The 12,862-nt window shown below is 36.9% G+C and overlaps 1 protein-coding gene across 1 annotated transcript in view; it reads left to right on the plus strand.

Annotated features, from left to right (window-relative positions):
* The first annotated feature begins 4,096 nt into the window (after nt 1-4,096).
* raph1b (Ras association (RalGDS/AF-6) and pleckstrin homology domains 1b) overlaps nt 4,097-12,862 on the plus strand; it is a 40,334-nt gene continuing 31,568 nt past the window's right edge. Inside the window, 1 exon segment of the mRNA XM_043246230.1 lies at nt 4,097-4,291. The gene's annotated coding sequence lies outside the window, so the exon portion shown is untranslated.

The raw sequence follows: 12,862 nt of genomic DNA on the forward strand, positions 1-12,862 counted from the left end.
AAAAATCACACCGTTTGTGTACTCTGTTGTATTCTGCCCGCCTCACAAATTAGATGTCTGTGGTTAAGTTGGTTTAAATGAGTCTGACTGCGCAATATTTCACTGAGCAAACCTCATTTAATTAGACTGTGGTTTTGATTTTGATTTATGCATCGGCACAAAAGGTGTAAAATTTCCTGAATTTCTTTTCTCTACTTTCTTTGTTCTACTACTTTTTACTACTATATATATATATATATATATATATATATATATATATATATATATATATATATATATATATATATATATATATGTTATTATATATGATCATGTATTTATATTAAGGGCATTTCCCACATTTCTGTCATCCCACACACATTTTGCCAAGATGTAAACAAACAACAGTATCTTATAATTGTGACTATACATTTAAAATTTCAACATAATATACATATTTTGACATTATCTCTTTTAATTAGGTTTTCATATCCGAATTAAGAATTTATACTTAGGTTTGATGTAAGTCCAGCATCATAAAATACAATTATCCTGTGCAATATTTTGATTCTCATACATCGACAAACTAAAATGATCAAATTTTCAGTGCCTTTTTTTGGGCTTCAATCCTTTCGACTCAAAGCCCCTGCATTTAAACATCAGTCCCAATAAGGCTTTCGTCAAAAACAAGTCAAGATATACTTCATATGCTTTCGGCTGATCAGTTAAAAATGATTTAAATTAACATAACGTGTTAGGTTACACAGACAAAGGTTATGAACCACTGTACTGAACGTTAAAAGTAAATAAAAAATACATCTCACCTCTGCACAGGCTCTGTGTTTCAGATAGGCTGCTATGTAAGAGACAGAGACTTACTAGGGTCACAGAGGTCCTAAAAATCTCCATCTGTTGATTTTTAAATCTTCACACAATAGAAATGCTGAAAAGGCAGGACTGCTGCCTTTCGTTTTAGCACTGTTTTGCACAAGCACAGCGCGCTTGTACGGCAGATTCAGCCTCCAGCGTATCACGAGCCAAACAGGAAGTTTCCATTCTCTCCTTGCACCCTTTTGTGGTTGATGTTATTTGCATGTTTCATGAAGTGTGTCTGTTAGCGTTCTAATGGCATCACACAGTAGCTGGTGTTTCCTCGTTCAGGGAGTATAAAGAGACCCTGTAAGTGATTTTTCTTGTAAATAGTTTGAAGAGTTGTTGGGTGGGGGTCATTTATGGTTAAAGCGGTTTTGTACTTGAGAGTAACAGATGCAGAAAATGAAAGAGATGAAAAAGAAAGAGCTCCTCAGTGTTAAAACGGCAGACACCCTTGACTGGAAAAAGCATGCATTTGTTTAAAAAAGTGCATTAAAGGCCTTTTCTGGCAGTCACCGACTTTCTCTAACACACGTGTAGGACAGGAAAATGACTTTAAGCTGATTTAGTCTTCTTGTTTCCTGTTTTTAATCTAAAACTGAATGCACGTCAGAACCAGTGCACTTTCTGATCTCTATGGCAACCGATTCACATAATACCAGAAACCATCTCAGCCCACGTTGCTGCTGATGATCTCTGTTCGTTCTACATTTTCCTTGATGGAAAGAAAGATTCTGATTAATCGTGTTTCTGCTTATAATATTCATGAGATGAGAACACATGCAAATGATGAGGTTTTGTGGTTGCCTTTGTATTTAAACCTAAAACTGGAACTGGTTTCAGACCCCACATGCACTAGCACCCCCTTAAACATACTTCCTAAGTGTGAACCACACAAATGTGATAACATTTACAGAGCCTTCCATTCATGAAAGTGTGTGTGTGAGTATATACTGTGTGTGTACTGTATACTCTATCTATCTACATATCTCCGTCTATATATACATACATACATACATACATATATATATATATTCCTGATGGTTTAACGCCCAATTCTTACCTTAACTGTTCATTCTTTTGTACTTTACATGTGTCTTTTCTTCTCCACTAATTTCTTTTCTCTTTTTCTGACCCTGCTTACCCAATAATCATGTTTCTGTTCAATGGTCATGTCTTAACTTTGCAATTTCTGTACTGTATTAATATTGCATTGGTTCTGAATTTCCCATGCATTTAATAATTGTTTAGTTAAAGAGTTAAATCTCTTTTTCAGATTTTATCTGTAAAAGAAAACCTGATTAATAGTTCGCACATCTGAATAATGACAATAATCATATATATATGATTCAGTTCCTAATTATTGTTGTTTAAGATTGATGTGTTTGGAAAAATGCTTGAAAAAATCAGAATACCAACTTGGATAATAATAATGCAGACAATACATAATACATCAGCTGATTTATGTAATTAATTAGGAAAATCACTTAACGATCATTTTAAAATAATTGTTATTATATATATTATTATTATTTATATAGTTTTGTTTGTTTTATATTTACTAATATTTTATTCTTATTAACAATTGTCATTTACTTGTTAAAAGCTTAGTGTTTGCTTTATATTTGATCGTTTTCTGAATGATCCATGTGATTAAAACTAAAAAGCCTCTTATAATTTGTGTTAAACAAAATATCAAATATGATAGGATTTAAGAAATGTTTCATTGTTCATCTTCCAATCATCATTGCACTATATGTTTTGAAATGAGAGAGTTTTGTTCATGAAACTAAGCATTTAAATATCATCTTGCTAAGGCATTATTGGGAGATATAGAGCTGATTTCTATAGCCTGGTATACTGCTGTACAGATCTCATTGATTTATAATTTAATAATATAACTATCAGCATCTGCACGAAATTGCATATTTTGCCCGCTCAGTTTGGACTTCTGAACAAAACTGAGGTATTTCTTCCCTCTTGAGTAGCTTATTCTCATTTGTATCATACAATATAAGAAAAAGCTCAGTATAAAACATATGCAAACTTTCTTTCTTTATTTGATTTTGCGTATGGTTCAATGAACTATTCTATATTTAATAAAAAACAGAACAACAACAATAAAAAATAAAACTATAATATTATTTAATTTAGTCTTTAGATGGTTAAAGCGCTAAAGAATAGACCGATAGAAAAGCGTGCGACGTTTTCTAATAAACAAAGCACTGTTGCAGTTATGGTTTTGTCCGCTGGGGTGAACGTTACTACACTTTCTCACAAATGTGCAGCTTTGTTCTACAAACAAACTTGCTAACTAAACTTGCTAACTTTGTTTTTACATTTCACTCTGGAGTTTGTAAGCTTTTCCACATGATGTGACTAAGAAAAAAAATCTACAATTATTCATTGAAATTAACTAAAATACATTTAACACTTTGAGAAAAAGTTATATGAGTTAAACATATTCATACACATATTATGTAACATCGCAGAGACATTCAGCACAATTTCAAACTGTCACGCACAAGGAAAGCATCTAAATGCATGAATTCTCTCTCAATTATTCTCTGTAATATCTTAATAAGTTAAAGTTGTTTCAGGTGTGAGTTTAATTGAATTTTTATATGGGACACTATTTGCAATTTTGGTATTATAATATATATATATATATATATATATATATATATATATATATATATATATATATATATATATATATATATATATATATATTTATTTATTTATTTATTTTATTTTTATTTTTATTTTTTTTTTACACAAAGTAGTGTACAACATTGACAAAATTAAAATGTATCAGATCCATTTTTTTTTTTAGCTATAAAGCCACAGGTAAAAGCCAGGCTCTTTTCCAATGTATATCATCAACTAAAGTCCTTCGAACAGTACAACTTTCCATTTTGCTAAATGTTCCTTTAAAAAGCGAGAAATGTGGCGCGCATGCCCATTATCAGCCCATAGCTCGGGTCCAGCGAATCAACATGACTTCAAAGAGTAAAGCAGACTGTACTTTTATTATTCTGACTGCCTATAGTTCCGTGCCATAATACACGCACATGTGCTGCCTGTTGTCCTCGCGCACCGGCAGCGGCCTGCTGTTGTTCTCGTGTGGAGAGAGGGGGCTCCACGCGCCTCCTTGCGGCCGGCTGATTGGTCGAGCGCTGAATCTGGGCAGGACAGGAAACTGGACGCGAGGAACGCGCAGCAATCTCCGTTCTCCGAGAGAGAATGGGAGAGGAAACCGAAATGTGTCAATAGAAGACTAGGAGGATTGAATCGGGCAAATGAATAATTTGCCTTTTTAGTACATACACCGCGTTATTCATCACCAGGGACGTGGGATAACCGCCTTTAACGTTCTTCTAAATAATTATCGGCTGTTTTCATTACATAAAAGAATTGCAGAGCTCTTCGCCGCTGGGTAAGTGGCTACTATTATCTCATCTTTCTTATGTCCCGATGCTCGCGCGCAGGCTTTAACTGTTGTAAAAGTGGGTTTACGTTAGGAAAGGGATGGAAGACCCCAAACTGCCTGAGGAAACCGGTTTAGTTGTATGGCGTGCTGTTATTGTGTGTCCTTATGAGAAATTTGCCTGGACAAAAAAAAGACATGGAGCGTGTTAAAGAAAGGGGTCGAATTTGTCTTAGTCATTTGACAATGGGACAGTCCCCGCGTGCATCATCAGTAACTGAATCTGGCGACCAGGTGGTGGTTAGTTTGTTGAACTGTAATAAGCTCGTTTGGGTTTAACGTTGTCTTCCAGTGGAGTCAAAAAAAAGCCTCTGGCTGTTCTGGGTGTGTGGCCGAGCAGCTAGTGCGCACGGTCTAGTCTAGTGCTTAAGTGTGACATTTCATTTCCATCACGTTACGTTTATGTACCAACAACACTTTAACGGGGAATAAAAAGTCCGTCACGTGTTTTCATTCAACGCCGTGTGTCTGCGTAATCCTGGGTGTGTTCATAACGCCCGTGCATTTGATGCCCCTTCACCCCACGTTGGTGAAGGGAGTTGTTTTATTTTCTCGCACTGTAATTATGCGTCCATCTGCGCGCTTTAAAATGAATCTGACTCGAGACGGCGTTGTCAGCTCGCTGGTCTCCACCCTGTCGAGCCCGTGGGCTAGCGCGTACTTCTGGGGTTTAAACCGTACGTCTCGATTCGATGACCCTACGGGGTTGATAAATGAACGAAAGCGGTTTATCGAGGCAGCGAGGCTAGAAATGCGGGCTATGTAAAGATTTCCGGCGTGTTTTAAACGTCTTTTATTTGCGTGTCGCGTGCGCTCTAGGCCATCGTATCCAGACTGTGTTCATTGTCCTGCTACAGTCACTCGGGTCCTAATGTCCTCTTCCAAGTGTTTTTAAATAACGTTTTAATGTCATTCTTCCTCCATTTCCACGACTTGCCATTGAAACCTGTTTATGTTGCCCGTGTTACTGTTAAAGTGGGTGTAAATATAATTGGTGTTTATTCTCGGAAGAATAATCTTGTTAACTCCTGACACACTGAATATGTTAAACAGGGATTGTCCCTTACCATCCTTGGGCTATGAAACAGGGAAATAACATCAAGACAACTTATTTGGTTGTAGTGCTACTTTTGAGGCGTTATTGTTCACAGACACACCTCTGTTTTATAGTTGTAAATTACTTGGTAACCTCATACAAAACATCTTTAATCACAGATATTTTTTTTACTTTTTACGCAAATCACTTATGCACAAATGTGTAACAAATATTTTAAAATTAACATTAAAAATATATATAACGCATAACCAGTCTATTTGTACACATAACTGTGTCAAAAACAGTTGGCTGTAACCGCATTGGTGAGTGAAGCAAATCTAATTTGTTGTTTTCCCTGCTAGGACTAAATGACTGACTGCAGCTTAAGTATATTTGACAAGATCCACTGAGGGGTGTCCGTGCTTTCCAAGTGCTCCTGCCAAATAAAAGTCCATGTAGTGAGAGATTAAATTATAGGAAGTTTCGCAATAAGTCCTTGTGGCACTTTTTCACTCTTGTCCTTCTGAGCCCGTGCCCTTCAGTTGTGTCCTTTTTTTTTAAAGTGTGCATTAGCTGTTCACTGTCAGAGGATGTTGTCTACATCCTTGATCGCTAATGGGTAGAAGGTGGGATGCAGTCTGTAATTCGCTGACCTTAAGAAAATAAGTGTTTGGTCCATGTTTCCCCATTTCTCTGTTCCTTGTGCAGAGAAAGGGAATCTGTGGTCCTCTGCACGAGTGTGTGGACAAAGCAGTTTAGATGAGAAAAACAGCTGTCGCTAATGCATCACAGCTAGACAAATATCGAAGTCGTCTATGTGTGTGAACACTTTGACTAAACATGCTTTCGTGGTTAATGCCAAATCTGCAGGAGAGAAATTAGCTTCGCATAGGGCAGTTCTATGTACAGCGCATCATCTCCATTCTCTAGTGGCTGCAATTTTCAAAAACACATTTTGGTTATTAGACTTCAGCCGGTTTTGCTTTGATTTAATTTAAGAACAAAACAAACAAAAAAAAAACCTTTGAGTTGGATTCGAAATTAATGCTTTTTTTGTTCAAGAGCCGGGGCCACACAAAGGACTCAGATGTTAGTTGGTGTTATTTTACCAAAGCTCCCCTTCAGAAAAGGGGGCAGATCTTCAAAGAGAACTGTAGCCCTCCGTGAAACAGTCACCGGGGGAAAGTGAAACCAGATAGGTCCTCAGCAGCTACGAGGATCCACAGCGGAGCACCTGGAGGCCAGCGAACGCTCTGCTGGTAGAAAAGCTTGGCTGCAATCATCAGGTGTGCTTGGTCCTTCGCTTTAGACCTTTCAGAGCCAGCTCTTCAAAGTCGGCTTTCTCAAATTGCCCCAAGTAATTCGCCCAAAGTTAACTCCGACATAGATCTGAGATTAATTTACCAAACAGATTTGAACAAAGAAATGCATATTTTCTTTTGCATGTTTTGGAAGTCTGTGGCTTTTAAAAGAAACCGCGAGTTGTGCGTGTCTGTTATTTTTAAAACTAATTTACCATGCTTAAACTGCGTTTACTATCCACTTATAAAATAAATTGCTTCCGGAGAACAGTAGGCTTATTTAACAGCGTAATTGTGAAGAAATTCGATTCAGTCAGGCTTTATGTATTACATTTATGTGCAGAGCAGATTAGGCTACATATTAAATTCATCCTCATTAAAGGAATAGTTCCCCCAAAAATGAAAATTCTGTCATTATCTATTCACTCTCATGTAAATCCAAACCTGCATGACTTACTTTCTTCTTTAGAACTGAATTAAAGATTTTTTTGAGAAATGTCTCGGAGTGTTTTACAAAGTCAATGCTCACCAACACCATTTAGTTTGCAGAGTTTCTAAAAAATATCTATATTTCAGAGAAGAAAAAAGGTATAGTAGTTTGGAATGACATGAGCGGTATGCTGACGGAATGAACGTTTTTGGGTGAACTATTTATTTAATAAATTTAGTGTATAATTAAACAGAAATCAGTCCAGAATACATAGGTTTAACAAACGATTGAACCTGAAACAAAAAAGTGAAATCACGGGTGAATGTACATGCATTGTAAGTCAAACTCACACGGATCTGCATAATGGGATTGTTCTTGGGTTTGTCCAGCATCTATACATGTTAACAATCATACAGTGTTGTACACTTATGCTATATTCAGTTATGTACATTTAGACAGACAGATGAAGACTGTCCAAAACCCATACTATTATAACCGTGCATGCAATCTCACGTACTCATTGAAACACTCCCAGAATTTGAGCCTTTGTGAACATTCAAACGTTAATGAGATGTAGCCACACACTGACTCTCCTTCTGGACCAGACATTGATAAAGACGCTGACCTCATCACATTCCAGTGATTTTCTAAAAGAGCAAAATGGTGTCATGCTGCTTCTCATATGATATGGGAAAAGTTTTGGTGACATGCTTCATTGGTAACTTTATATAACTAAGGCGGACGCAATTGTGCAGATGTCAGAATGGATGGGGAAAGTTGTTAGAGATGGCTTTTCTCGTTTCAGCTATTCTGGAGGAACTTCAGGAGAAAATCTGTGAAATTGGTCATGGAGTGTTTGCAACACATCAGACAGATCTTTACAAAAACTTGCTAGTCTGGCAAGAACAAATGAAGTGGCTCACTGCCCAGATTCTGAACTTTATTCTTTCCTTCCCAATGACGTTTGACCCCTCGTGACATTAGTGATCTCAGCATGACGACAGCCCTACTTCATCCAGCTGGAAAACATATCATTCAGTGTTCTTCCCTTCCTTCAGTTTTCTCATTCGGTACGTTTACAGTAGAGTAAGAGAGAATTAAATCTAAAACAAGAAAATGTAATTCAATTAATTAGGCACTTAAATTAATAGAGCGTTAGATGAAGGGAAAGAAGAATGCATGAAATCCAGCATCAGGATGATCTCATTTATTAAAAAGCCGTAAGGTCAAGCTTTTGCCCGGAGAGTGAATGAATGAATGAAAGGAACGAGATGGGTCAGAGCGTATCCGGTCACCGCTGTGTGAAATGTCAGCCCTCATCGAGTTATTTATTTGCTGCTTAATTGTTTATGTTTGCAATATTTTTGCTTATTCTTCCTCTGCAAATTCCAGTATGTTTCCATCATATCCTTTTGGAAATGCAGTTGCCATCTGAAAGCAATGAATCTGTACGTTGGGGAAAGATATGATAATAATTTAGCAGTGTCTGGTTGTACAGGCTGATCATTTTACTTTATATGGCTTTAAAGACATTATTTTAGAGAATGAAACGCTCTCTTCATCATGCTACCAGTAGTCTACAAGTAACTTTAACAACATTTTTAGTTGTTAAAGAATTGTTTTTTATCAACTGATTAGTTAGCAATAAATGTAAGCTTGTTCTACAAATTCTTATTTCAGCAAAACAAGAACATGCTTTTTTTTTTATAACTCCGATATTAATATCTTCACACACACCTTCAGATGGAACTTTCTAGGACAGTCTATTTATTCCTTAGTCTTAGTGATACTGCGGGACTGTGACTGTAAGAAACGGCTGTGCCTAACTAGATGAGTTAAAAATATTATATCACATATTTCAGACCTTCTTTTAAAAATATGGTATTTATTTTATACATTATACATTTTACCTCTGTGTCAGTATGAGGAGCGTGAACTTGCAGCCGTGCGCATAAACACTCCAGGGTCATTCATAATGTTTGAGCTCTCCGAACATGTTGAAGGTCCTTTTTGTTTACTGACTTTTCTGGCTAGGCTTTGAGTGTCCCTGCAATGAAGGCAGAAGAGTCGCCAGTCATCTAATCTCGTTGGTTTCATGGTTTTCCTCAGATAAAATAGTTTTCCCAGATAAAGACCAGATTTAGTCTAGACCAGAAGCTAATTACGCCTAAAGTCCAACCCTAAGTGTATTGCCATTTGAGGTTTCCATTGATTTATTATTGATTTTTGGGGTAGGACTAGATATAGCATGTGTTTAGAAAACAGGCTGTATCCGAGAGATTCAGATTTGAGTGTGGATGACAGAGTGTGGATTTTGGGAGGGTCTGACCTTTTAAGGTCCCTCTAAGGATGTCAAAACAAATGGCTGCTTTACAAAGTGCATTAAACAGGATTGATTTACAACTACACATTTACCTCACTCTCTAAGGTACTTCAAGATTGAACTAACATTTAAACTGTTAAGTATATTGTATTAATCTTAAATGTCTTTTTGTCATAGCATTGTATTAACTTGGTATTTACTCTTTAAGATGTCAGACAAACAATAACTGAATGTACATATTACAAAAGGACTATCTATGAGTAGCATTGGATATGTCAGATGTTGGCTCAGAAATCCAGCTTTATGGAATCGTATGATTTGTGGTTTAGTACAAAAAGGAAAAATTGTCATTTGCATGTCGTTCTAAAGCCAAAAGATTTCGAGTCATCTTCAGTACACAAGTTTGAACCTTGAGGTCTGTTCTTTTGATCATATCACTTTGATCATGTCTCTTCAGAACACTTGGATTGAACTGCTTTATTCATATACTTCTATGGTGTATTTTCGTACTTTTTGAAGCTTGAAAGTTTTAATGGATGGACAAAAATGATGAGAAAATATTTTTAAAAAGAAATTTGTTGGCCAAAATCACTGAAGGTTAAGGTCCTGATAAACTTCAAACAAAGTTCTCTTTCGTTCTTCGTTTGAGGGCAAAAAGAAGTTTGAAAAGGCTGAGCAACGGTATACTGTTTCTAATCGATCTGACACACCCCCCCGTGCTGCTGGGGGCCGGCTGAAGATTGATATAAATATGACTCACAGCGCACGTATACGTTTGATTAAAAACAAAGGTGTATTTGTTGTATACCTTTTAAATTTGCGTCGAAAGAAGTAGAACAATTCGCTTGCTACTTTTTCTTTCATTCTTTTAATGGCTTTTGAAAACCTGCATCTGATGTTTCTCCATGTTGTTTTTTTGCACAACTCCGGGTCGCCGACACAAGCTTGGAGATGTTGCTGCCTTGCCTGACCTCGGCTGAATCAGAAAGGGTGGAGTTTTTTTAACACACACACACCGATTGCATAAATGCCTTGGACCAATGGTACTTTAAAGGTGTTTAGGAGTCAAAACAAACTCCCAAAAAAGTTTTCTTTGGTGAGCCGATTCAAACTGCCAAAACAAACTTCGTTTTGGTCTGTTTTTCTTCGAAATTAGGTCATTTCAGTTCATTCTTCGGTTTCGTTTGAAGTATGTCAAGGCCTTTATGGATTTGAAAAGACATGAGGGGGAGTAAATGACATTTTAATTTATTGGAGACTATTGTTTTAAGGTGCAGTTATGATACATTGGTCCGATTTTATCCTTCACTAAAATTAGCCACCAAAGGTTCAGCCAGATCTCCACTGGCATGTTAGTCATTTTCACAACGACTCACATGGGTTATGAGTCAAGGTTTTTGGGGGAATTTTTGTGCACAAGCAGGTTTATGCCCCTTACATGGATTCAGTTAAGGGTGATTGTGCAGTGCAGTGTCTCTCTCACACACACACACACACACACACACACACACACACACACAGACATACATGCACACGTGGTAGATTCCAAACCACTAGTCACCCTCCTGTTAATCTTTTGGTCACTACGGCTGTTTTATTGTGTGGCTGCTCCAAATTACACTTCCGTGTGCCAGACAGGAAACTTTAAGCCTGTTTCCAGGTCAGTCTCACTGTTTGGCACAGTGGGTTTTTTGTGGCCCACACACAGATTCAGGGTCAGTCTTTGACAAGTGGCAGTTTCAACAGCATACAAGAGGGACTCAGCATTAACAGAGGCGGCTTACTTTTTTGTATCTTGAAAATTTTGGTGTAATTAACATTCCTTTAAAATATATTTTTCTGTGTTTTGAAAACGTATAAGGATTTAGACAGCATGGGGTGATTTTATGGTAAATCGCCATGCATTATTATTATTATTTTTAAAGGCTGAGTTTGGGTTCATCTGAACCTAGTTAAACACATTGCTTAGGAGTGTTTTTCGTTCATGTTCTTGCAGTCATCTTAATAAACTAATCATCTAGTTGGATGCAACCAATCCTTAGTTTACACTCTGTTTACTTTACCTTTAACTTTGGCTCACACAATTTTCCAGCTGGATTTTCTCAAAGTTGTGCGTATCAATGAAAAGAGTGTTAATAGACTGGCAGCAGCCAGAAGCAAAATCTGGAAAGACTTAAGAAAAATTATAGCAAAAGCAAGTCTTTTCTGACAGGTTCACAAAACTGTATGGTCATTGCATGGAAGATTTCAGAACTTAGTTTTTTTGCGTAGCTGGAATGGAGCCTCATCAGACCCCTACATCTGACGAAATTCCCACAGGGTGCTTTTAGCCACATCTCTTTGTGGCTGTAGAGTTTATCAATGCGTCTTTGACAGAATATTGAGAATTTGTAGAGTACTGATTAAATCCAGATCATAGTGCAAACCTAAAAGAGGCAAAATCAGGCCACATATTTATGTAATATCCATTAGAGAAAGTGAGCCTGCTCCATAGCTTTAACTGGTACTCGGCCTTTGGTCTTGTTATAAATATCTCTGTCATATATCAGTGGTGTCCCATTAAAGGACGGACGGATGATTATTTGGATCCACTCTTAACTATTGTATCCCGGATATTTCTGTCAGCATAAGTGCCATCCAGTCAATGCTAATATCTTTTGCTGTTTCATGCTAACTTTGATCATTCGCATTGATTTGTCCCCTTTAAAACCAGATGGTTCACAATGTTTACACAACCATCTGAAATCTTCTATTGATTAATATTTAAAGTGCAGTTTATTTTGTGTGTGTGTGTGTGTGTGTGCTAATCTTGATAGCGCTCATAGTAGGAATGTTCTCGCACATTTATACTCATGAAATATGTATGTTCTTCTGTGTCTTGCTTTCTTCAATTCAGGCATTTCTGCTGATTCATGTCATCTGTTCTGCTGTGTGTATGCGTGTGTGGTTTAGTTGAGGCCAGTTAATCAATAAGCTAGCATTAGGACATCTCTGGAGAACATCAGAAAAAGAGTGATGTTCACTCTTTTACTCTTGGCTCTCAAAAATCCATTATGCAGTATTAGTGCCAGTTTCTGTCTAGTTTCCCTCTTTCGTTTAAGGTCTGCTGATGGGACCTGACAAACTGTCAGCATTGAGCATTCAGCTCCATTTCCTGCGTTGCTTTGGTTTTAAAACTTGTAGTATATATTTTCAATTGAAATATGTTTAGCACTAGTATCTTGTTCACTTATTTGTCGTGTAAATCGACCAAACTCATTTAGCAAAATGAATAAATAACCTATAACCTAACATTTCAATGAATTTTGTTAAATTCTAAATGAGAAAACACCAGCAAATAAATCTGGGAGAAACCACTGATACTTAGTTTAACCCTCAGCTGTCGTCTTATCTGAGTTTTCAAGCTTTTGTCAAAAGACGCTCTGTACAA

Source organism: Puntigrus tetrazona, chromosome 1 (assembly GCF_018831695.1).
Source record: "Puntigrus tetrazona isolate hp1 chromosome 1, ASM1883169v1, whole genome shotgun sequence".
In the NCBI taxonomy this organism is placed as follows: Eukaryota; Metazoa; Chordata; class Actinopteri; order Cypriniformes; family Cyprinidae; genus Puntigrus; species Puntigrus tetrazona.